The 25,089-nt window shown below is 41.2% G+C and overlaps 1 protein-coding gene across 4 annotated transcripts in view; it reads left to right on the top strand.

The window, feature by feature from the left end:
• Positions 1-38: 38 nt before the first annotated feature.
• The window catches only part of triqk (triple QxxK/R motif containing), a 69,319-nt gene continuing 44,268 nt past the window's right edge, over positions 39-25,089 (top strand). Inside the window, exon 1 of one of the 4 annotated variants that reach the window (XM_063061398.1) lies at positions 39-175. The gene's annotated coding sequence lies outside the window, so the exon portion shown is untranslated. Of the gene's footprint in view, positions 176-9,551; positions 9,857-25,089 lie in introns of those variants that run through there. The other 3 variants (XM_063061402.1, XM_063061386.1, XM_063061393.1) reach the window with 3 other exon arrangements.

A 25,089-nucleotide genomic window follows, 5' to 3' on the forward strand; every position in this document is an offset into this window, starting at 1 on the left:
AGCACAACAGAGGTTGGCAATCAGCCCGAGACATTCTTGGACTCTACACGGCTTTGTTATTGTGTGAAGTCTCTGATCTGCAAGAGGAACTAGCTACATATTTTTAGTAAACTGTATAAGTAAATCTATTTATACATTTTGCTGAGTTTCTTTATTGAAGATATAGGAGAAGAAGGTAAATACAATGAAAGTCCTTTATCACCATTTGCACCGAAATGAAGTGTAATTGCTGGCTTATTCAAAGGAAAGGATATAATTGTTTAATGGATCTGTATATACCTGGGGCAGCTCAATTAAGCACAGTTCACCATTAGTGATCTGAAATGGAACAATAAATTTTGTACAGTATGTCTGAAATGTTTCAGTGTAACATAGTGCAAGAAATACTGGAATGTTACTCATTACAAATCACCTGGTCAGATGCTGTTCCTAGCTAATAAAAAGCAGAAACATTATTTTCTCAAGGAGTAGATTTGGTTGCGGTTTTAATCCAGTTTATTGTTCTTTATAATTTCTTATTTGAAAGAAAGCCAATTAAGAAGATCCTTTTAACATATATTTTCCAAAGGAAATCCATATCACTTGTCTTAGAAATGTTTCAAAGTGCTTCCTAATGAGTTTCGTAAACATGTAATTGCTGTCTCGATATAGGTAAATTGGTAGATACACTAAAGAACTGGTACTAAAAGGGATAGCAAACTGGGAACAGAACAGATTGCAGCATTAGTTAGCAACTGAAATAATGTCCTGCATTTCCCCTACTAACTTTTCTGACATTTTTTCGACACTTGCTGCTTCATAATATACAGTAAAGAGTTATTGTTGGCAGTCAATACTAACAGGGGTCATATTCTACTGAGTACAGTATAATTTCTGATGGGACCTGGTCTTCCCAAATGGGATTGCAATTCTTGTACTTCTGAGGTACACTATTATATTACAACAGCAGCTGTCCCATGTCATTGGGTAAGAATAAATGGGGAGAAAAATTCAAAATCAGGGGTGCAAAGGGACTTGGAATTCCCTAACGGTTATCTTGCAGGTCGAGTCGATGGTAAGGAAGGCAAATGCAACATTATCATTCATTTTGAGAGGACTGGATTATAAAAGCAAGTTTGTAATGCTGAGGTTCTATAAGGCATTGGTCAAATCACGCTCGGAATATTACGTGCAATTTTGACCCCTTATCTGAGATAGGATGTGCTAGCATTGGAGAAGATCTAGAGGAGGTTCACAAAAAGGATCCCAGGAATAAAAGGGTTAATGTATGAGCAGCGTTTGATGGCTTTGCGCCTGTATTTTCTGGAGTTTAAAAAGGATGTGTGGTGGTGGGGGGATCTCATTGAAAGAGGTAGAGGTGGAGAGGATGTTTCCTTCGGTGGGGGAGTGCAGGACCAGACAGCACAGCCTCAGAATAGGAGGACATCTCTTCAGAACAGAGATAGGAGGAATTTCTTCAACCAGAAAGTGGTGAATCTATGGAATTTATTGCCACGAACAGCTGTGGAGGGAATTAATTGCTCTGAACTTTTCATTCAGACCGTGAAGAAAGCAGCATCCACTGAAAGAGAGGAACTTCACTGCTAGACCAGTATTTCACATGATAGGAAGGAAGAAAACTATTGGGAATTCTCAGTCAGTTCAGGGAGAAAGAGAAAATCAAAAAGGTCTTTGACATGAATTATTAATTCTGTCTCTCTCCAAGATGCTGCCTCACTTGTTGAGTGTTTTGTGTATTTTTTGTTTCTATTTCAGATTTGTGGCTGCAGTTTTGTGACTTCCATTCTAATTACCCTATTACTGTTCTGCACAGTGCATTTCCGGGACAGTACTCATCTGTTATGTTTCCCCTGAGACTATTATTTTTAATATATTAATGGCAGATCTTAAGTCACAAATATTGTGATGGACATTTATTCTCTAGGGCTAAAGGGGCCTTTGTTTTTTTGCCAAGCTCAGCTTTCTAAACATAGCAACTGACATAGCTGTTGTTTTTGAATAAATTAAGCTTCCAATCAGTATTCTTTGTTTAGCTTCTGGTCATAAATGGGAGCTAGTTCTGTTCTAAATGTAAACTGCAAGCAGTAATCAGTTTAAAGTTAAAAAGACAGATTTGCAAGTAAACACGTGGTTTATAGGGCCAAAGGATGCTTGCCCATAGCACCTGCTCAAGAGGTGCAGTATAAGACAATGGGTTATTTACATTGGCTAGTTTCATAATAAAAAATGCTGGCTAAGTTGTTTCATTCAAGAAATTTTTCAGACTAGATTGATATTATCAATTAACATATCAATAGCTGACGTATTAATAAGTTGGAAGGTTTGTATACTCAGGAAGTCAGCTTCATAGCGTTAATTGTAGGTACCTGGGAACTCTGTCCCTAAAAGCTTTTAAACCATTTCTGTTAGTCATAGTCATACTTTATTGATCCCGGGGGAAATTGGTTTTTGTTACAGTTGCACCATAAATAATTAAATAGCAATAAAACCATAAATAATTAAATAGTAATGTATAAATTATGCCAGGAAATAAGTCCAGGACCAGCCTATTGGCTCAGGGTGTCTGACCCTCCAAGGGAGGAGTTGTAAAGTTTGATGACCACAGGCAGGAATGACTTCCTATGACGCTCTGTGTTGCATCTCGGTGGAATGATTCTCTAGCTGAATGTACTCCTGTGCCCAACCAATGCATTATGTAGTGGATGGGAGACATTGTCCAAGATGGCATGCAACTTGCATAGCATCTTGGACAGCAGTTATCTGTAAGAATATCATATGTGTGTGAAGTCATTCAAGTGGCAAAAGGAAATAGCATAAATTAAGAGAAAAGTTCAGGTTTTTTAGGAATGGCCCAGGAACATGAAGAAGCACAACAGAAACATGGGGTGAACTAAAATCCATTCCTCTGCCTTCGATTTCTGCGACTGGTTCATCTGCAGCTCATGGGTATATCTTTTTAGCTTATAGAAATCATATCCATGATTGGAAATCCTTTGTATTTAAAAAAAAGCATGTAATTTGGAAATCTTTTATAAGATAGAAATCCTCTGTGAGTTTTAAAAGTATTTCAAGAATGTTGTTTGAATTTAAACGTGTATCACTGAAAATAAGTGAACTGTGTTTACACTACTTTGTTAGTTGGAAATATCTTCCAGCTGGGAGAGGGGACCCAAAGCTCATATAGTGGGTATTGATAGCTAAACTCACTGTGGAGGATAAACAGGGAAGTAAACTAGTCTTTGACGATCGGGAGTTACAGTATAACCACTCTTCAGTGAGGATACTTATGGCTATTTATATTGGATAGGGCTTACGATTTTCACTTGAGTTTAAAACTTCATGGTCAACAAACACAGTACCATCACAATGATGATGGACTCATCATTGAGCCCAGTGATGATGGGCTTTTTGGTAGTCAAAACTGCACAACAAATAGTTGAAAAATCAACACACTGCAATTGCCGAAAGTCTGAACCAAAACAAAGAAATACTCGATAGGTCAGACAGCACCTGAGAAACAGAGCTAACATCTCCATTTCATCAGAATAAGTGTTTTGATTGCTCTCAAAGTAAATTTATTTAAGAGCCATACCTACATTCCCAAGGATATCTTTTAAATTCCAAAGGCTCCAAAAGGTAATTAGAACCAATTGCTATTCTGTAATTCAATGAAGTAAAAGGATGTGAAGTTGTTTCATTTCTATTGACATAAATGCATCAGGCCTGCTATTAATTTAGTGGGAAGAATGAGATGAAGCAATATAATTTTTTTTTACAAATTCATCTCTATCAGGAAACAAAATTTCATTTTATTTTACTAAGTAACCTAGTATTATTTTCATTAGACTTCATTATTCCTTTTGCTTTACTTTCTGATTTTTGTTCCCTTCTGGAATTTTCTGATACAAAATAATGGATGTTCGTCCTTGATTTGATTTTATTACTTAACTGAACAGTATTTTGGACAGCCCATATTTATTTTCACCATGGCTCATTAGCAAAAGCTACATTTAAATGATGATTTGCTTCAGAATCAAACAATGCAAAGTTCTCCAATTTAAAGATTCTACTTTATGTGGTGACACTAGCTTGCATAGATTAATTAATAAGTTCAAGTTTATTTCCTGCTAATTATTTGTGTCCTGAAAAGTCAACTATGCTTATTTCGATAGAAGCTGCCTGGCCTGCTGAGTTCCCCCAGCATTTTGTACGTGTTGCTTGGACTTCCAGCATCTGCAGATTTTCTCTTGTTCAAGTTTATCTCCATTTTGTTTCTTGCTTTGTGCACTTCGTAGTGCTTTTGTATTTAATTAAAATAAAATGTTTAAATTACTTGAGAAATCATTTAATCTTTTCAAAATTCATGTTTTTAGTGGTATTTTACAACTTTGGGAGAACAAAAGGTTCTTCTAACATAAATTTCTACGGTAGTTCATAGCATATTAAAGTGAGTATTTGAGCATGATGCTTCATTGTAATATAATGATTTTAGTCTTTTTTTTTATTGGTAGAAATATTTCTACATTCCCCTACAAACCATGAAAGCACTGAGCAGCATCTGTGGGTGTGGTGGTGGTGGGGTTGATGGTAGTTATTGACATGTTGAGGCAAAACCCCACCTTTCGCTCCATGGATGCTCTTCAGCTTTTTGAGTTCTTCCAGCAGATTGTTCATTTGTGGCTCCATATTTCAGCATCTGCAGTCTCTTCTGTCTAGAAATAAAACCTGGCTGCACTGAGAGTGCACAACAGCTAAAGCACTGGATTAATTTCTCCCAGCAACACTTTAAGCCTGCATTGCATGAAGGATGTTTTCACTAACTCAAAGCACCATCCACATAACTGTGATTAGTGACACTGACTGTCCAGGGAGACCCATTGTCTCTGCTTGTTCCTGCCCCACTGAACTCGTGTCTGCATACCTCACCTCCATTCTATCCCCCGTGGTTTATTCCCTTTCCACCTACATCCACGGCACTTCACATGCTCTCGATCTCCTCAACAACTTTTAATTCCCTGGTTCATGCAGTCACGTTTTCTCCCTGGATGACCAGACCCTATACACTTCTATCTCCCATCAATAAGGCCTTAAAGCTCTCCACTTCTTTCTCAACAAAAGACCCAACCAGTTCCCCTCCCTCATCAACATCCTCAGTCTGGCGGAATTGGTCCTCACCCTCAACAATTTCTCATTTGGCTTCTCCCACTTTCTCCAAACTCAAGGGGAAACCATGGGCACCTGTATGGGCCCCAGCGACACTTGCCTTTTTGTTTGCTACATAGAACAGTCCATGTTCCAAGCCTTCCCTGGTAATGCACTCCTACTCTTCCTGTGCTACTTTGACGATTGTATTACTGCATCCATGCTGAGCTTGTCAATTTCTTCAACTTTACCTCCAAATTCCATCCTACCCTTAAATTCACTTGAACAATTTCTGATACCTCTCTTCCCTTTCTAGATCTTTTCTTCTCCATCTCTGGAGGTCAACTGTCTACCAATATCTTAATAATCTACTGATTCTGATGGCTATCTTACTATACCTCTTCCTGTCTGTCTCCTGTAAAAAATGCTATTCCCTTTTCTCAGTTCCTTCATCTTGCTGTATCTATTCCCAGGTTGAGATTTTCCTTTCTAGGATATCAGAGTTGTCCTCCTTCTTCAAAGAATGGAGTTTTCCTTCCTCCACCATTGATGCTGCCCTCACCCACATCTCCTCCATTTCACAGACATCTGCACTCACCCCATCTTCCGCTGCCTTAACAGAGATAGGGTTCATCTTGTTCTCACCCACCACCTCTTAAACCTCCACATACATCATTTTCTGCAACTTCTAGCATCTCCAATGGGATCCTACCACCAAACATATCTTTATCTCCTCCTCCCCCACCCCCCCACCAGCTCTCTGCTTTTCACAGGGATTGCTCCCTTTATGGTTCCCTTCTCCATTCGCCTCCCCCCCCAATGATTTCCCATCTGGTATTTATCCCCGCAAGCAGCCAAAGTCAGGGGCTCCCAATGTAGCCTCTTCTACATCTGCCAAAAGTGAAATGTCCCGGTGGCCAGCCATGTTAATTCCTATCCCAGTTTCTGTTCCAACATATTCATCCATAGCCTCCTCTGTTGCCATGATAAAGCCACTCTCAGGGTGGGGGAGCAACATTTCATATTCCGTCTAGGTTGCCTCCAACCTGATGGCATGATCATCAAATTCTTCTTCTCGTAATTTTTTCCATACCACCCACCCCCCTCTTCTTTCATTCTTACATATTCATAGATCCATGAATATATATGAAATGGAGGGATGTGGATCATGTTCAGGCAAAAGAAATAGAGTTTGGGTATGGACATGGTAGACTGAAAGACGTGTTGCTGTGCTGTCGTATTCTGTTTTCTGTCTGTATCTCAGTCTCAGCTGTATGTATCTGATCGATCCCTAATAGAACACTGGAATAGTAAAACATCCTAAGATGCTTCAAAAAATTTGCCTACTTACACATAAAAAGATACAAGGCAGATAAGTGAAAGAAAAATATTTTAATTTGATTTTTGGAGGAGCGATTAGAATTTTGGGATGAAATTCCAGAGCACAGAAGTTGACACATGAAGGTGTATTTTCAATTAAATTTGGAATTGAGCAAGTGGCCAGAATTGGAGGAACCTAGATACTTTGAGTTGTAATGCTGAGGTAGATTGCAGAGATGGGGAGGAATGGAGCCGAGAAGCAGAATGAAAATAAGGATGAGAATTCTAAAATTGTATTGTTTCATAATTAGCTACTGTAGTTCAGCAAGACTTAAATGACAAGTTTGGGGAGAAGGAGGGATCAGGACTTTATTACTTACTTCAGTGATGAATGATAGGCCAAGCTGGTACTGATGTGCAAATTGAGGTATGGGAGAGAGATTGCAAACCGGCATATTGTCAGGTGAGGAATCAGAATCAAAAACAGGTTTAATCTCACTGGCATAAGTCATGAAACTTGTTGTCTTTGTGGTAGCAGTACAATACAACGTATAATACTAGAAAACAAACAAGAATTACAGTAAGTATATATATTAAATAGTTAAATTAAACTAGAAGTGCAAAAATAAAAATTAATAAGTAGTGAGGTAGTGTTCATGGGTTCAATGTCCACTCAGAAATCAGATGGCAGAGGGGAAGAAGTTGTTTCTGAATCATTGAGTGTGTGCCTTCAAGCTTCTGTAGCTCCTTCCCAAATGGTAGCAACAAGAACAAGGCAGGTCCTGGGTGATGGGGGTCTTTAATGATGGATGCCACCTTTTTGTGGCATCACTTCTTGAAGATATCCTGGAAGCTGGGAGGCTAGTGCCCATGATGGAGCTGACTGAGTTTACAATTTTCTGCAGTTTATTTGGACCCTGTGCAGTGGCTAGCCCTCCCCATACTGAACGGTGATAGAGCCAGCTAGACTGCTCTCCGTTGCACATTTGTAGAAATTTGAGTGTTTTTTGTGACATACAAAATCTCATCAAACTCCTAATGAAATATAACTGTTGTTGTGCCTTCTTTGTAGCTGCATTGATATGTTGAGCCCAGGAAGATATTGACATTCAGGAACTTGAAATTGCTCACTTTCTCCACTTCTGATCCCTTTATGAGGACTGGTGTGTGTTCCATTATTTTACCCTTTCTTAAATACTCAATCAGTTCTTTGGTCTTACTGACATTGAGTGCAGGGTTGTTGCTGCAACACCACTTAACTAGCAGATATATCTCACTCCTGTACATCCTCTCGACATCATCTGAAATTTTGCCAACAATAGTTGTGTGTTCAGCAAATTCACCTGTGCCTAGCCACACAGTCATGGGTGTAGACAGAGTAGGGGGCTAAGCACAGATCCTTGAGGTGTGCCAGTGTTGATTGTCAGCAAGGTGGAGATGTAATTTCTGATCTGCACAGATTGTGTCTTCCTGTTAAAGTCGTAGACCCAGTTGCAGAGGGAGGTACAGAGGCCCAGGTTTTGGTGCTTATCAATCATAACTGTAGGAATAATTGTGTTAAATGTTGAGCTGTAGGCAATAAACATAGGTATTTGTATTGTCCAGGTGATTCAAGGCCACGTGAAGAGCTAATGAGATTGCATCTGCTGTTGACCTGTTGTGGTGATAGGTAAATTGTAGTGGGTCCAAGTCCTTGCAAGCCATAACTCACCTCTCCAAGCACTTCATCACCGTAGGTGTGAGTGCTACTGACTGATAGTCGTCGAGGCAGCTAACCCTGCTCTTCTTGGGCACTGGAGTGATTGTTGCCCTTTTGAAGCAGGTTGGAACTTCTGACTGTACCAGTGAGAGATTAAACATGCATACCAGTTGGTTAGCACGGGTTTGCAGAGTAGGTGAAACTCAGGGTTAGGGAAGGGAACATTGATTTTGACATTTGATGTGACCTCCGGGAGATGAGGGGAAGGCAGAGAATGAGATTAATCTGAGGGTACCAGGAATTAAGCAGTTTAGGCCTCCCAGGTTGACACTTCGAGAAAGTTCATACAACAATAGGCAAACCCAGGATAATGCATTTCAAATTCCTCTGCAATGCTCTGTGAGACTTTGTCTCATAAATAGTGTCTCCGTCACAAGGTATTCCACAGGATTTTCAAAGTGAACCCAAATGACCCAGGAATGGTTGTTTTGTTTCACGCAAAAGAGATCCTTTACACATTCCTGAAAAGTAGTTCAGTAATTGAATTTTAACAGACCCCCCTGATCTTATTGCAATGCGCAGTGAAGATATTCCATTTGCTATGGTTAATGTTCATATCCCAATATCATTGATTACACAATTACCAAGTTCAAGTTTAATTGTCATTCAACTATGCGTGAATACAGCCAAACTAAACAGTGTTAGTCTGGGGCCAAGGTGCAAAACATAGTACCCACAGTCACACAGCACACAAGGCACATACAAGTAAATCCCTGAGTGCTATGCCCTGTATGTTGTGTTGGTGCGTGGCCAAGTGGTTAAGGCATTCGTCTAGTGACCTGAAGGTCACTAGTTCGAGCTGAGGCAGTGTGTTGTGTCCTTCAGCAAGGCACTTAGCCACATATTGCTCTGTGACGACACCGGTGCCAAGCTGTATGGGTCCTAATGCCCTTCCCTTGGACAACATTGGTGGCATGGAGAGGGGAGACTTGCAGCATGGGCAACTGACAGTCTTCCATACAACCTTGCCCAGGCCTGTGCCCTGGAAACCTTCCAAGGCGCAAATCCATGGTCTCACGAGACTAATGGATGCCTATATAAATATGCCCTGTAAATTGACGGTGCACATTGTTGTTAATGGGAGTTGCAACATACAAATTAGTTGCCACTTCTCCCTCACTTTGAAATGGCCCAAGGCTGTGAAAATGACTATATAAAGAGATCCCCTCCCCATTTTCATGTGTCAAAGATGTGGACGAAGTGCTGTAATGTAGCTATCCAGGCAATGAGATTGAAAAAATGGTTTTGGTTTCAATGCTTTTGGAGGAAAATTTTGTATCTCCAGAACTGGTTGACAGACAAGGTGTCTCCTGCGCGGCGCAACATTAGCTGTTATATCCCTCTCCGCGGAGGCTGCCTGACGTGTTGAATATTTGCTGCGTTTTCCGTTTTAATCTCGCATTTCCAACAGTTTGTTTTTACAGCAACATCTGAATTATTATTCATGGGCAGGGTTTAGAAACTGCAACAGCTGTTCGTGCATGTTCCCAATAATACAAAAACATTAAGATAGAGCAGATCGTTTCCATGCGCGGCTCAGAGCGGAAGTGCACCGCGCGGAGACGAGGCTGTCTGGGCGAAGGTCCCGGGCGCAGAGACGCGGCGCTGGAGGACGAGCTGGTAATGTTTGCACAAGTGGGTACTGTTACTTATTCAGCATGTAATGTACGAGCATATTGCAGACAATATACCACCATACTTCCAATACAATATCCCACCTCGTTCAATAGTTGCTCATGGAAATGATTTTAACAATCCCTGGGAGGAATGGGGGCGGCTACTCGCTACTGCGTGCAGTTGATTGGACGTTCCCAGCACATGTTAATTTTCCATTGGACGACTGTAATGTCAGTGGAATTGGTTTATCGGAAGCAACGTTGACAATTTCTGTTGGAGTTTCTAAACGGGAAGTCAACAAGTTATATTATTGATTTGCCGTGATAAACATTTAATTATTAAGTATTGTATGGCTGTGTTACAACAGACAATCCTTTAAAAAATCATTTGTTTTCAAAACCTGCATCCGAACTAACTGCTTTTTTACCACCAACTCTGCCGACATGGAAGGGAAAGGACTTGCATTTAGACAGTTCATCTTATAACTATCAACAGTTCTAAAGTATTGTGCAGAATACTTTCAAGGCTGGGCACCAGGGTTGTCAAGTCTGGCACAATGTTTTCCCGTAAGTTTGCTGAATCAAGTGATATATCACTAACAATGTAATTTAACTGCAGATGAAGGAATTTCATAATGCAATTAAAAAAAAAACTAAAGACCACTAATCTGAAACTTGAATTTGATAAAACGTTGAAAATCTGGCAGAGATTTGGAATGGTACATGATAGGTACTGAGATTTTGGTACTCAGGACTGAACTACTGAGGTAGAAACACCTTTAACACCAGCAATACACAAGATGCCAGTTGCCATTCCACCAAAGTGCCAGCCAGTACGAAGGGTCAGAAAATCTGAAATAACTTCATTGGCATTCATTTTCTGTCTGAAATTCATGATCTCTTTGAGAAGGAAGGGCAAAGGAAACAGGTACATTGGAACACTTCCATCTGGTGATTCTCCACCAAGTCACCTAAGACATAGCAGCTGAATTGGGCTATTTGGCCCATTGAGTTTGTTTTGTCATTCTTTCAAGGCTGATTTATCATTCCTTTCAACTCCCTTTCTTCTTCCTTCACCACATAAACTTGAAGCCCTTACTCATCAAGAACCTATCAAGCTCCACTTTAAATATACCTAATGACCTGGCCTCCACAGCTGTCTGTGGTGATGAATTCCACAGATTCACTGCTCTATGGCTAAAGAAATTTCTCTTCATCTCTGTTCTAAATGGACACTCCTCTATTCTGAGGATGTGCCTTCTCGTCCTAGACCCCCCCCCCCATGGAAACATCCTCTCCATATCAACTATCTAGGCCTTTCAATGTTCAATAAGTTTCAGTGAAATATTCCCTCATTCTTTTAAACTCCAGCGAGTATAGCCCAGGGCTATCATACACTCCTATTTGTTAAAGCTTTCACTCCCTGAATCATTCTCATGAACCCCCTTTGGAGCCTCCCTGATGCTGGCACATCTTTTCTAGATAAGGGGCCCAGTGGCATGCCTCAGGGATCTGTTCTGGGACCCCTACTCTTCATGATTTTTATAACGACCTGGATGAGGAAGTGGAGGGATGAGTTAGTAAATTTGTTGATGACACAAAGGTTGTGAGTGTTGTGGATAGTGTGGAGGGCTGTCAGAGGTTACAGCGGGACATTGATAGGATGAAAAACTGGGCTGAGAAGTGGCAGATGGAGTTCAACCCAGATAAGTGTGAAGTGGTTCATTTTGGTAGATCAAATATGATGGCAGAATACAGTATTAATGGTAAGACTCTTGGCAGTGTGGAGGATCAGAGGGATCTTGGGGTCCAAGTCCATAGGACACTCAAAGCTGCTACGCAGGTTGACTCAGTGGTTAAGAAAGCATATGGTGCATTGGCCTTCATCAATCGTGGGATTGAGTTTAGGAGCTGAGAGGTAATGTTGCAGCTATATAGGACCCTGGTCAGACTCCACTTGGAGGACTGTGCTCAGTTCTGGTCGCCTCACTACAGGAAGGATGTGGAAACTATAGAAAGGGTGCAGAGGAGATTTACAAGGATGTTGCCTGGATTGGGGAGCATGCATTTTGAGAATAGGTTGAGTGAACTTGGCCTTTTCTCCTTGGAGCGACAGAGGATGTGAGGTGACCTGATAGAGGTGTATAAGATGATGAGAGGAATTGATCATGTGGATAGTCGAGGCTTTTTCCTAGAGCTGAAATGTCCAGCACGAGAGGGCACAGCTTTAAGGTGCTTGGAAGTAAGTACAGAGGAGATGTCAGGGTATGTTTTTTATGCAGAGAGTCGTGTGTGTATAGAATGGGCTGCCGGCGACGGTGGTGGAGGCGTATACGATAAGGTCTTTTAAGAGACTCCTGGATAGGTACATGGAGCTTAGAAAAATAGAGGGCTATTGGTAACCCTAGGTAATTTCTAAGGTAAAGATATGTTCAGCACAACTTTGTGGGCTAAAGGGCCTGTATTGTGCTGTAGGTTTTCTATATTTCTAAAACCGCTCGCAATACTCTGTGCGGTCTGACAAATGAATTATAAAGCCTCAGCATTACATCATGGTTTGTATGTTCTAGTCTTTTTGAAATGAATGCTAACTTTGCAGTTGTCTTCTTTAGAACTGACTCAACATAAGGCATGGTAGCGTAGTGGTTAGCACAATACTTTACAGTACCAGGGACCTGGGTTCAATTCCTGTAAGGAGTTTGTACGTTCTCCTTGTGACCTCATGGGTTTCTAACGGTTGCTCCAGTTTCCTCGCACTGTCCAAAGATGTACTGATTGGTAAGTTAAATGGTCAATGTAAATTGTCCCGTGATTAATTGCTGGGTGGTGTTGCTCGAGGGCCGCGAAAAGCCTACTCGGTGCTATATCTTAATAAGTAAATAACTTGCAAGTTAATCTTTAGGGAATCTTGCACGAAGCCTCCCAAGTCCCTTTGCACCTCTGATTTTTGAATTTTTTTCCCCCATTTAGAAAATAGTCTACACCTTTATTCCTTCCACTAAAGTACATGAATGTACATTTCCCGACACTATATTCCACCTGCCACTTATTTACCCATTCTCCTAATCTAATTCATCCTGCAGAATCCCTGCTTCCTCAACACCACTTGATCCTCCAGCTATCTTCGTGCCACAAAGCCCTTCATCCAAATCATTGACATACAACGTGAAGATAGATGGTCCCAATACCAACTCCTGTGGAACACCGCTAATCTCCGGCCGCCAACCGGAAAAGGCCCGATTTATTCCCACACTTTGCTTCCTGCCAGTCAGCCAATCTTCTATCCGTGCTAGTATCTTTCCTGTAATACCATGGGCTTTTATCTTGTGAAGCAGCCTCATGTGCAGCCCTGTCAAAGGCCTTCTGAAAATCCAAGTAAACAGCATCCACTGACTCTCTTTTGTCTATCCTGCCAGTTATTTCCTCAAAGAATTCCAACAGATTTGTCAGGCAAGATTTCCCCTTAAGGAAACCATGCATAAGGGAAAATATTTAAAAAAATTACATTCAGTTTTCCTTCACTCTCAGTGAGTCTAAATCCCAGATTCTACAGCAGTCTGTGAGTACCTTTACCAGAAGGACTGCATCTTTTAAAAGGGTAGTTCGCCATTTTTACCAAGGAGAATTGGGGATAGGCAATTAGTGCTGGCAGGTCAATTGAAGATTTGTGGAGCTCTGCAGGGAGGTACTCAAAGCAGGTAGTCAAAGATCTCTACGAAGTTCCTTGGAAACCAACAGTGGCTTTGCTTCGGAACTGTTTGCTTTTATATTAAATTATCCAGAGGATATATATTTTGGCCTTATGATGTGGATTTATATTATATAGTTGATTATAGGATTCTGCTAAATTTCCGTGAACAAAATATGTTTTAATAAATAGAATTCATCTTCTTGATAATGGACTTGAGCACCTTGAGCAAGTAGATCTGTTTGGCGAAGAGTATTAACTAAATAGAATCTTTGGACTTGGATGTGGCTTGAAAGGCTGCTCTTGTCTAGAAGATCATAGCAGACCGTTTTTTAGAACCACTGCTATCCATGTGGTGAAATCACTTATGGTACTCCCTCAGAGATGTTAAAAAGCAATTTTTGGATTGAAGAAAGTTGAAAAGTTGGAATTGTACATCCAAAGCAGATAACAGGCTGAAGTGCTCGTAAGAGGCTTATTTGATACTAGGGTAATGGTCCATTGAGAACCACTCTCTCCTAGTATGAGCTGATGAAGAATGTAAGCTGAATTGTGGAGCTAGAGTGAAAACGGGTGGGGTCTTATTAAATTGAAAAAAAGAGAAGAGTGCTGTGAACATGGGGAGATATCTTCAAGGCTAACGTGGTGAGATGCAACAATACTTTTAAAATTGATAGCAAAAATGTTTTATTCAATAAATAAAAGGGTGATCAGAATAGCAGCATGGAAGAAATGCATTCATTTCATTGTGTCCATACAGTAAATGCCATACAGCTGGTTCCACCCTCCATGCCTTCTCCATAAAAGCCTGTATTTTCTCTTTCTTTTTAGCTATTTATTCAGTTCCCTTTTGATGTCTGCAGTTAAATCTGCCTCCCACTACTGCCTTAACAGTGCAATCCAGACCCCAAAGATTCACTGCCAAGAAAGCTTTTTTTTTTCTTATTTCAGTTTCGATCTTTTGCTAATTATTTTCTGGTTCTGGAGATTTGTAGACATTTCAATTCTTTTGATTCTGACTTTTTTTTATTTTTTTTCTCTCAAACACTTCTGCTTGAAGGAAAGCAACCACCGTCTTTCCCATCTATTTACGTGATTAAGCTGAAAGCCTGGAATCATGCTTGTTAATTACCTGCTTTTCCAAAGCATCCATATTTTTCATGATCATAAGAAATTCTGCAGGTGTGAACAATCCAAAGCAACATACACAAAATGCTAGAGGAACTCAGTAGGTCAGGCAGCATCCATGAAAATGAACTGTCAATGTTTTGAGCCAAGTCCCTTCTTCAGGACTGGAAAGGAAAGGGGGAGGATGCCAGAATAAACAAGTGGGGGAAGAGGATAAAAGGATATCTCGATAATAGATGAAGCCCTGTGGGTGGAAAAGGTAAAGAGCTGGAGTTGAAGAAATCTGATAGGAGGAGAGTGGACCATAGGAGAAAGGGGAGGAGGAGGGACCCAGGGGGAGGTGATAGGCAGGTGAGAAGAGCTAAGAGGCCAGAGTGGGGAATAGAAGAAGAGGGGAGGGGTGGGAATTTGTTTTACCAGAAGAAATTCATGTTTTTCATAAAGTGCAATACACATTGGTTGTTTATCTGTCCTGTTGGCTGTGGTCCTTCATGGATTCTGTTATGGATTTACTGAGTACACCCACAAGAAAACAAATCTCAGGGTTGTATATGGTTATACTGTATATACGTACTTTGAATTCAGTTCCCTCTGCTTTGAAGTTTTGTGTCACCTGCAAATTTGAAAATTGTGTCCTGTGTATCTGTGTCCAAATTGGTAATTTCTATTAAAATAATTGTCAACGTTGTAAACTCATACACCATTACTGAAAATCAAAAATAAAACAGAAAATGTTAGAAGCATCGGTAGGCTAGGCGAGATATGTGGAAAGAGAAACGTGTCACACCAAAATGCTGTCATCAGAATGGTCTGTAGAATTGTCTTTGCCCTGATAGGTTAATGCTGCCTGACTTGCCAAGTGTGCCCAGAATGTTCTCTGTTCACTATTCCTCTCTTTTCCGAGAGTACCTGTCACAAACCTCTGCAACATGTTGAACCTAGACTATAGTTGTTACTTCACTTATGACAAAATCATATTCTGGCACTTGTGTTTCTTAGAGGTTATCACCGTGTGTTACAAATGCTTTGCAATAAGACAGTAGCATGTCGGCAAGTGAAGGAGATTGTAAGCCCATGTAATCGTTTGAGTAATATGTTATTCAGACAGAAAATGGTGGAAACATTCAACTGGTCAGGAAGAACCTGTGCAAGGGAAAGCAGAGTTAATGTTTCTGGTGATACTGTTCATCAGAACTGGGAAAGAGCTGATGCGCCTTTAACTGCCATATTACCCTTTTCTCAACCTATCAGAGATACTCACCTTGTTCTGTCCTTTCTTCCCCCACCTCCTCTGCTAATGAAAACTAATTAATTTTCTCTTTTTCCGGTTCTGACAAAGGATCTCGCACGTCTGAAACATCATCTCTGTCTTGAGTGTGGCGCAATAACGTAGCGGTTCGCAAAATGCTTTACAGCGCCAGCTATGAGATTGTGGTTCGGTTTCTCCAGCTGTCTGTGAGGTGTTTGTACGTTCTTCCCACGACCTTATGGGTTTCCGCACGAGTTTGTACGTTCTTCCCACGACCATGTGTGTTTTCACATGGTGTTTGTACGTTCTTCCCATGACCATGTGGGTTTCCGCATGAGTTTGTACATTCTTCCCATGACTGTGTGGATTTCCGTTTGGCACTCTGGTTTCCTCTGAAATCCAGAGGTCGCAAATGTCAAGGTTTGTAAGTTGTGAGCATGCTATGTTGGTGCTGGAAGTGTGGCCCCACCTGCGGGCTGCTCTGAACACAATCCTCGCTGTATTGATTTAAAACAAGTGCCGCATTTCACTGTACAATTATGTTCTGGTGTTTCAGTGTATACATGGAAAAAAAAGTTAATCTTTAATCTTTTCCACAGGTGTTGCCTGATCTCTTTTATTTCAGATTTCCAGCATGTGCATATTTTTAGAATTGAATTATAAAATCTAAATTTGAATAACTTTAGGCCACAGTATTTAGAGTATAGAATACATGCCATACTCTTACACCATAAGACTCAGGAGCAGAATTAGCCATTCAGCCATTGTCTACTCCAGTATTTTATCATGGCTGATTTTTGAAATTCCTCTCAACTTCGTTCTCCTGTCCTCCCCTTGTAAACTTTGATGCCGTTGATAATCAAGAATCTTATCAACCTTCTCTTTAAATATACCCAATGACTTGGCCTCTACAGCCATCTGTGGTAATGTATTCCACAGATTCACCACCTTTTAGCTAAAGAAATTCCTCCTTATCTTTGTTTCTGTTCTAAAACTGTTCCCTCTGGTCCAAACCTCTCTCCTCCCCCCCACCCCCCAAGCTATAGGAAACATCCTCATCACACCTGCTCTACCTAGGCCTTTCAGTATTTGACAGGTTTCAGTCAGATTACACTGCCCCACCCCATTTTTCTACATTTCTGCGAATAAAGGCCCAGAGTCATCAGGTGCTCCTCATATGTTAACTCTTTCATTCCCCGGATAATTTTTGTGAACCTCCTCTGGACCCTCTCCTATGCCAGCACACCCTTTCTTAGATGAGAGGAAGAAAACTACTCACAATGCTCCAAGCAACACACATCAAAGTTGCTGGTGAACGCAGCAGGCCAGGCAACATCTCTAGGAAGAGGTGCAGTCGACGTTTCAGGCCGAGACCCTTCATCAGGACTAACTGAAGGAAGTTCGTCCAATGCTCCGTGTGGTCTGACCAATGCCTTATGAAGCTTCAGCATTACATCCTTTTATATTCTAGTCCTCTCAAAATGAATGCGAACATTGTAGTTCCCTTCCTTACCATGGATTCAAACTGCAGGTTAATGTTTAGGGAATCCTCCACGAGGACTCCCAAGTCCCTTTGTACATCTGATTTCTGAAAGTAGTCTACACCTTTATTCCTCTACCAAAGTGTAAAGCCATACACTTTCTTATACTGTATTCCATCTCCTACTTCTTTGCCTATTCTCCTAATCTGCCTAAGTTGGGAGTTCTCAACCTAGGACCAGGGACCACTTGGTTAATGGTAGGGGTCCATGAAATAAGAAAGGTTAGGAACCCCTGGTCTCAGTCCTTCAGCAGACTCCCTGTTTCCTCATCGTTACCTGTCCCTCCATCTATCTTTGCATCATCCACAGACTTGACTACCAGGCCATCAATTTACTTACCCAAATCATTGATATGTAACACGAAAAGAATCGGTTCCAACCTGACCCCTTGGAACACCACTAGTCACTGGCAGCCAACCGGAAAAGGCCCCCTTTATTCCTGCTCTTTGCCTCCTGACACTCGCCAATTTTCTATCCAGGCTCATATCTTTCCTGTTACACCATGGATTCTTATCTTGTTTATCAGCTTTATATATGGCTCCTTGTCAATGGCCTTCTGAAAATCCAAGTATAGTCATAGTCATACTTTATTGATCCCATGGGAAACTGGTTTTCGTTACAGTTGCACCATAAATAATAAATAGTAATAGAACCATAAATAGTTAAATAGTAATATGTAAATTATGCCAGTAAATTATGAAATAAGTCCAGGACCAGCCTATTGGCTCAGGGTGTCTGACCCTCCAAGGGAGGAGTTGTGAAGTTTGATGGCCACAGGCAGGAATGACTTCCTATGACGCTCTGTGTTGCATCTCGGTGGAATGAGTCTCTGGCTGAATGTACTCCATTGCCCACCCAGTACATTATGTAGTGGATGGGAGATATTGACCAAGATGGCATGCAACTTAGACAGCCTCCTAGACAACATCCATAGACTCTCCTTTGTCTATTCTGCCTATAATTGTCTCAAAATATTCTAACAGATTTGTTAGGCAAGATTTCCCTTCAAGGAAACCATGCTGACTTTGGCCTATTTTTTCATGTTCCTTCAAGTACCCCGAAACTTCAACCTTAATAATGGACTCTGACATCTTATCAACCACTGAAGTGAGGCTAACTGGTCTATCATTTTCCTATCTTTTGCCTCCTTCCCATCTTATAGAACAGAGTGATATTTTCTACTTTTCAGTCCTCCAAAACCATTCCAAAGTGTAGTGATTATTGAATGATCACTGCTAATGCCTCCATAATCTCTTTAGCTACCTCTTTTAGAACCCTGGGGTATAGTCCATCTGGTCAAAGTTCTACCTTCACCTTTCAGCTTCTACACTCAATTCTGCCCCTTGACATTCTTGAAATTTGGGCATACTACTGGTGTCTTTGACAGTAAAGACAAATGCAAAATATTATGTTTGTCCATCTTTTCCTTGGCCCTTATTACTACCTGTTCAGCATCATTTTCCAGTGGCGCGATATCGACTCTCACATCTCTTTTACTGTCTGAAAAATCTTTTGGTATCCTCTTTTATATTATTGACTAGTTTACCTCCATATTTCAATTTTTTTTCTCTGCTTATGACCTTTGTAGTTGCCTTATATTGGTTTTTAAAAGTTTTCCAATCCTCTAATTTCCCACTAATTTTTGCTATATTTTATTTCTTCTCTTTTGCTGTTGTGCTTTGACTTCCCTTGTCACCCACGGTTGCCTCATTCTCTTTTTAGAATACTTGCTCTTCTTTGGGATGTATCTAACCTGCACTTTCTGAATTCAGAGTTAATAAAACGTGTACTTCACAGCTACATTGATTGCAGATATCAAATGTGAATTAAAGATACAAAGTGAGAAAGAAGCTAAGGTGTCTTTCAATGGCTGAGGAAACAAATGCATCTTCTAAACTGTCAGTATTCCTGTCCCAATTTATGGTCACCTGGATACAATTAACAACACTGCTAATGGCCATGAGACGTGAGTATGCTGAGCAGACAAGTCGTTAATTCTGTACATCAATTCAATTCATGGCTCTCTCAATCTTGCATAGGTGAACAGGTATAAAACTGCAGGAAGGACGGCCCCTATTCCTTGTAAGTTAATTTTTTTCCTCATGTACTTTTACAAATTTATAATACCTTCCATTCTTTCAAGTTTAAGACATTTCAGGGTGCAATATAACTACACTGAAAAATTCTGATAATTCAAAAATGGCTGAACGGTAGAAGTCACTTAGATCACATTTCTTCCCCATTCTGATTTTTGGTCTGACCAACATCTAAACTCTTGACCATGTTTAAATACTTTTATGCATTGATTTGCTACGACATAATTGTCTGATTAGATACTTGCATTAATGTGTACCTGTACAGGTGTACCTAATAAAGTGGCCGCTGGGTGTAATTAAGCTATGTAAGTGTATGAGTGTTTGCTCAAAGGCTTTGTTAATATTTAAATCAATGCCATTGATTGGCTAGGGTTAAATTACACTGGACAACAAATTTTGTCAAAAGCGTTGCTTCCTCAGAAATTACTCTTGTTTATGATAGACCACTTGAAGCAGAGCACAAATATAATTTTAGACTACCTGTATCATGTAGAAACAAGAAATTAACTTCAATTGAGTATCATGTGTTTAATTGCATAATGGTGTTGATGCTTTACAATAGGTCAATTAAGCTAAAAATGTTTTGTTGATAATTTTCATTTGTACTCTGAGGCTTCTCACTGAAGTGTCCAACAATAATCAGCCAGTATTGATGGATTCCAGTTGCCCTGTTATTGTTTCTCCATGACCCCAATGTTCTGGTGAAACCTTTCACCATGCTCACCACTGACAGCGTCAAGATTTGCAGGGAAGAATTCTAAATGGGAATGTAGAAAATGAATCTTTAGTGACATGCTGCACTTTGTGGTTTTGTATGCTTGAAACGTGTTGTCAACTACCTGCACATAGTTTGATGCTCTGCAAATGCCGAGAAAATTTTCAACAACATTCTTGAATGCCTAACATGTGATTTTCTCCGGATCCACTAGAAGTTCTTCAAGTTGCCTGACATTGATGACCTGTTTGATTTGTGGACCAACAAAAATGCTGCCTTTAATCTTGGCGTCAATTATTCTGACTTGAATTATGAATTGAAATAAAGATGATTTTAAAAAATGGCAATTTTAATGATCAGCAGCCCAAAACTCATAAGGTACACTCAAAAGTATTCAGGAAGCAAAATCTGTGTTGTCCAATGTTAGTGTTCAGATGGCTTTTGTGTACCAGCAAGTAATGCAACAAAGGTTTCTTTCATATTAAAGTGACTTTTCTTCCTTTAGCATTTCACAGTTCATGTGAAAATATCAATACAGTTAGGCCTTTTGAGGTACAGCTAGTCTTTATGAGAGTGCAGAGGGTGATGAGCTCAAGTCCCTAAGGGATGTGTTTTTGATAATAACCTTCATTTCAAATATACCAATATAGATCTATTATTCCCTTTCCACATCTAGTGCAACACATTTTAAATTACACTTGATACTTTATGCAAATGGCTATCTGATTAGACACTGTGGCAACGTCTGTTAATGTCTCCCAGGATTTCTGTGGAGTTTTGTTTACGAACCATCAAAGCAGCACCAGAGAATGACGATTACTATGTTGCTTTGAAGGATGGATCACTAGCCATATTTTGCATTTTATAATTAGAAAAGTACAGTAGATCTTAATACAGCTTTATCTCTGCACTGTGATTTAACTACTGTAAAATATCAATGGGCTATAAATTTGTACAATGTGGAAGGATGTGCACTTGAAAATGAGTTTAACTTGGAGTAGAGCAAAATTGTAATTATTTACAAACCTTTTAATAACAGCTGGAAAATTCAAATGCTATCAAAAATCCACCAGGAAGTCTGGCAATGAAATGTGAGCCTGGAAACGGGAATCATTTGCACATGTTTTTAATCATCTATAATTTTTGTTTTCCCTTTTTTTTGTGTACTAGCAACCCTTTCCTGTTAAAATCTCGCCTTTGTGAAAGTAGCATCAATTATCTTTAGAGAGGCTGGTGTTTTCCCAGCACAGCCGACAGATGCCTGTTGAAAGCAACTTTTCTGGCACTGCTATCCCCACCCCCCCACCACCAACCACTCCCCAGCCCACTAATACTTCGGTTGTAATCTCTGATGTTGCTTCAGTTAATTTGTGCATTAAATAAGGATGAATTCTAATTTCTGGCAGAAAACTCTCCTAAATAATGTCAACAATGGCTTTGTTCCTGCAGAAGTTTCAACCTTGCTGATCTGAAAAATAGGTGTTCTTATTTGCTTGTAGAACAGTAAACATTTTAGAAATTTGTTCTCACTGAAGTGACATTTCAAGAGCCAGCATTCAAACTGCATTTTATAGCTGCCTATTCCTCAAGAATCTACAACCTTAATTTACACACAACTGGCACTTGGGATGGAGGCTCATTGGTATCTCGAGTGATCTTTCTGTGCACCAAAATGATACCTCTGAGCATTTGCATATGCCTCTTGGTGGTGACATGGAGGTAGACCGTAGGCTATTACAGCAGCTTGCTGTACTTTGTAGTCATAGAAGGGGCTGTTAACCAAACTTTATAGGGACCACTATCCATTAAATGCTGCCAGTGCCATGTGTCTCAAATAGCCTCTGGCAACCAACCTGGCTCCTGACCTTCACATATGGCTTGCTTACTAAGCCTGGTAGAACCATTTCTACTGACAGGAGAAGGGGCAGAGGCAGGTTATTGGCACCTTAAAACCAGTCACTTTGGGCAGATGAGGCTTGTCAGCCGTGGTTGGCGGTTGATAAAGGAGAAGAAAATCTGATCTCAAACCTCTGCTGCCTTGCAGATACACCCACTTGTGAGGAAGGCTTTGAGAGTAAATCCCAAGGAAAAATTTGGAGCTGGAGTCCCTAAGGCAGGCCTAATTTGAGTTCAGTGCTGACAGGCAGCTCCTGCCACGTCACTAGTGCCAAACTGTTATCAGTCTTTGTCGTTCCTTTGGATTCATCAGGTGTGTGGAGAGGGGGAGTCTGCTGCGCGAGCAACAGCTTGCTCTCTATATTGTACTATCCTGGCTTGTGTATCAACTTCATCAGCTAGGACGCATCATCCATGGTCAACGCTGACCAGCGGAAGCCATCAATGTGATTAGGTAATGCTGTCGGTATATAGTACCAGGGATGAATCCTGGCAGCACTGCCTCCAGTAACCATCTGCTGTCACTGCTGTCTGTGGGTTTACATGAGCTAAAGTGCAACATCAGAGATGGAAGGCATTTTTAATGTCAATCAAGCTGTCTACCACAAGTAGAAGCACATGCGATCTACTATTTGCACTAACCATACTCATCAAGAACGGTTTCCAAATTTATCTGAAGACAAGTGCTTTGACCTTAGTGCAGCAGATGATAGCGCATGATACACAAGCCTGCTTGTTAAAATATCCAGGAGCTTCCCTGCGTAGCTTATTGATGTCATCAAGCTGCTGCTGTGTAGCAGATGCCCCAAGGCACAAGTGGGTGGGAACATAAGTGCTTGGAGAAAACAGAACAGCAGGTTACTTCAGAATCTGAATTCACCTTCAGATCAACAACATAAGCAATAGCAGCAGGTGCAAGATGCGAGGCCTTTTTGAGTCATGGCTGATGTTCCACCTTTTGAAGCTTGTTCCCCATATCACCTCATTCACTCAATGTCCAAGTAGCAATCTTGGCCTTGAATATACACCCTAAGGTGTGGAATTCTGAAGAATTACAGCCATCAATGTAAAATTAAACTCTCCTTATCTCAGCTCTAAATGGCTGATCCCTTAGCCGGTCCTGGCATTGTAGCGGTTAGCACAACTCTTTACGGTGCCCGCCAGTGATCAACAGTTGGGGCTCAATTTCTGACACTGTCTGTAAGGAGTTTGTACATTCTCCTTGTGACCACATGGGTTGCTTCCCACATTCCAAAGACAGATGGGTTAAGGTTAATGAGTTTGCTATGTTGACACTGGAAATGTAGCATCCCTTCTGGGCTTCCCCCAGCATAATATTCCTGATGCAAACACGAGGAAATCTGCAGATGCTGGAATTTCAAGCGACACACATAAAAGTTGCTGATGAATGCAGCAGGCCAGGCAGCATCTAGAGGAAGAGGTACAGTCGACGTTTCAGGCTGAGACCCTTCGTCAGTCCTGACGAAGGGTCTTGGCCTGAAATGTCGACTGTATCTCTTCTTATAGATATTTTTCCTGATTTGATTTGATACAAACAACACATTTTGCTGTGTGATTCATTACACGTGTCTCAATAAAGCTAATTTTTACTGTCCAGACAGATTAAAGGTCTTCCTGGCATCCATTTTGCCAATTTCCCTTGGAAAGATGTAAATAAGATTGAAAGATTATAGAGACAATTTATAAGGATGTTACCAGGTCTGGAAGACCTGAATTATAAGGAAAGATTGAATAAATTAGAACTTTATTACCCAGAACATAGAAGATTAAGGGGAAAACAACAGGAATTCTGCAGATGCTGGAAATTCAAGCAACATACATCAAAGTTGTTGGTGAACGCAGCAGGCCAAGCAGCATCTATAGGAAGAGGCGCAGTCGACGTTTCAGGCCGAGACCCTTCGTCAGGACTAACTGAAGGAAGAGTGAGTAAGGGATTTGAAAGCTGGAGGGGGAGGGGGAGATGCAAAATGATAGGAGAAGACAGGAGGGGGAGGGATAGAGCTGAGAGCTGGACAGGTGATAGGCAAAAGGGGATACGAGAGGATCATGGGACAGGAGGCCTAGGGAGAAAGACGGGGGGGGTGACCCAGAGGATGGGCAAGAGGTATATTCAGAGGGACAGAGGGAGAAAAAGGAGAGTGAGAGAAAGAATGTGTGCATAAAAAGGAGTAACAGCTGGGGTACGAGGGGGAGGTGGGGCCTAGCGGAAGTTAGAGAAGTCAATGTTCATGCCATCAGGTTGGAGGCTACCCAGACGGAATATAAGGTGTTGTTCCTCCAACCTGAGTGTGGCTTCATCTTTACAGTAGAGGAGGCCGTGGATAGACATGTCAGAATGGGAATGGGATGTGGAATTAAAATGTGTGGCCACTGGGAGATCCTGCTTTCTCTGGCGGACAGAGCGTAGATGTTCAGCAAAGCGGTCTCCCAGTCTGCGTCGGGTCTCACCAATATATAAAAGGCCACATCGGGAGCACCGGACGCAGTATATCACCCCAGTCGACTCACAGGTGAAGTGATGCCTCACCTGGAAGGACTGCCTGGGGCCCCGAATGGTGGCAAGGGAGGAAGCGTAAGGGCATGTGTAGCACTTGTTCCGCTTACACGGATAAGTGCCAGGAGGGAGATCAGTGGGGAGGGATGGGGGGACGAATGGACAAGGGAGCTGTGTAGGGAGCGAACCCTGCGGAATGCAGAGAGAGGGGGGGAGGGAAAGATGTGCTTAGTGGTGGGATCCCGTTGGAGGTGGCAACGTGCCCTTACGCTTCCTCCCTTGCCACCATTCGGGGCCCCAGGCAGTCCTTCCAGGTGAGGCATCACTTCACCTGTGAGTCGACTGGGGTGATATACTGCGTCCGGTGCTCCCGATGTGGCCTTCTATATATTGGTGAGACCCGATGCAAACTGGGACATCATTT

Source organism: Mobula hypostoma, chromosome 1 (assembly GCF_963921235.1).
Source record: "Mobula hypostoma chromosome 1, sMobHyp1.1, whole genome shotgun sequence".
NCBI lineage: Eukaryota > Metazoa > Chordata > Chondrichthyes > Myliobatiformes > Myliobatidae > Mobula > Mobula hypostoma.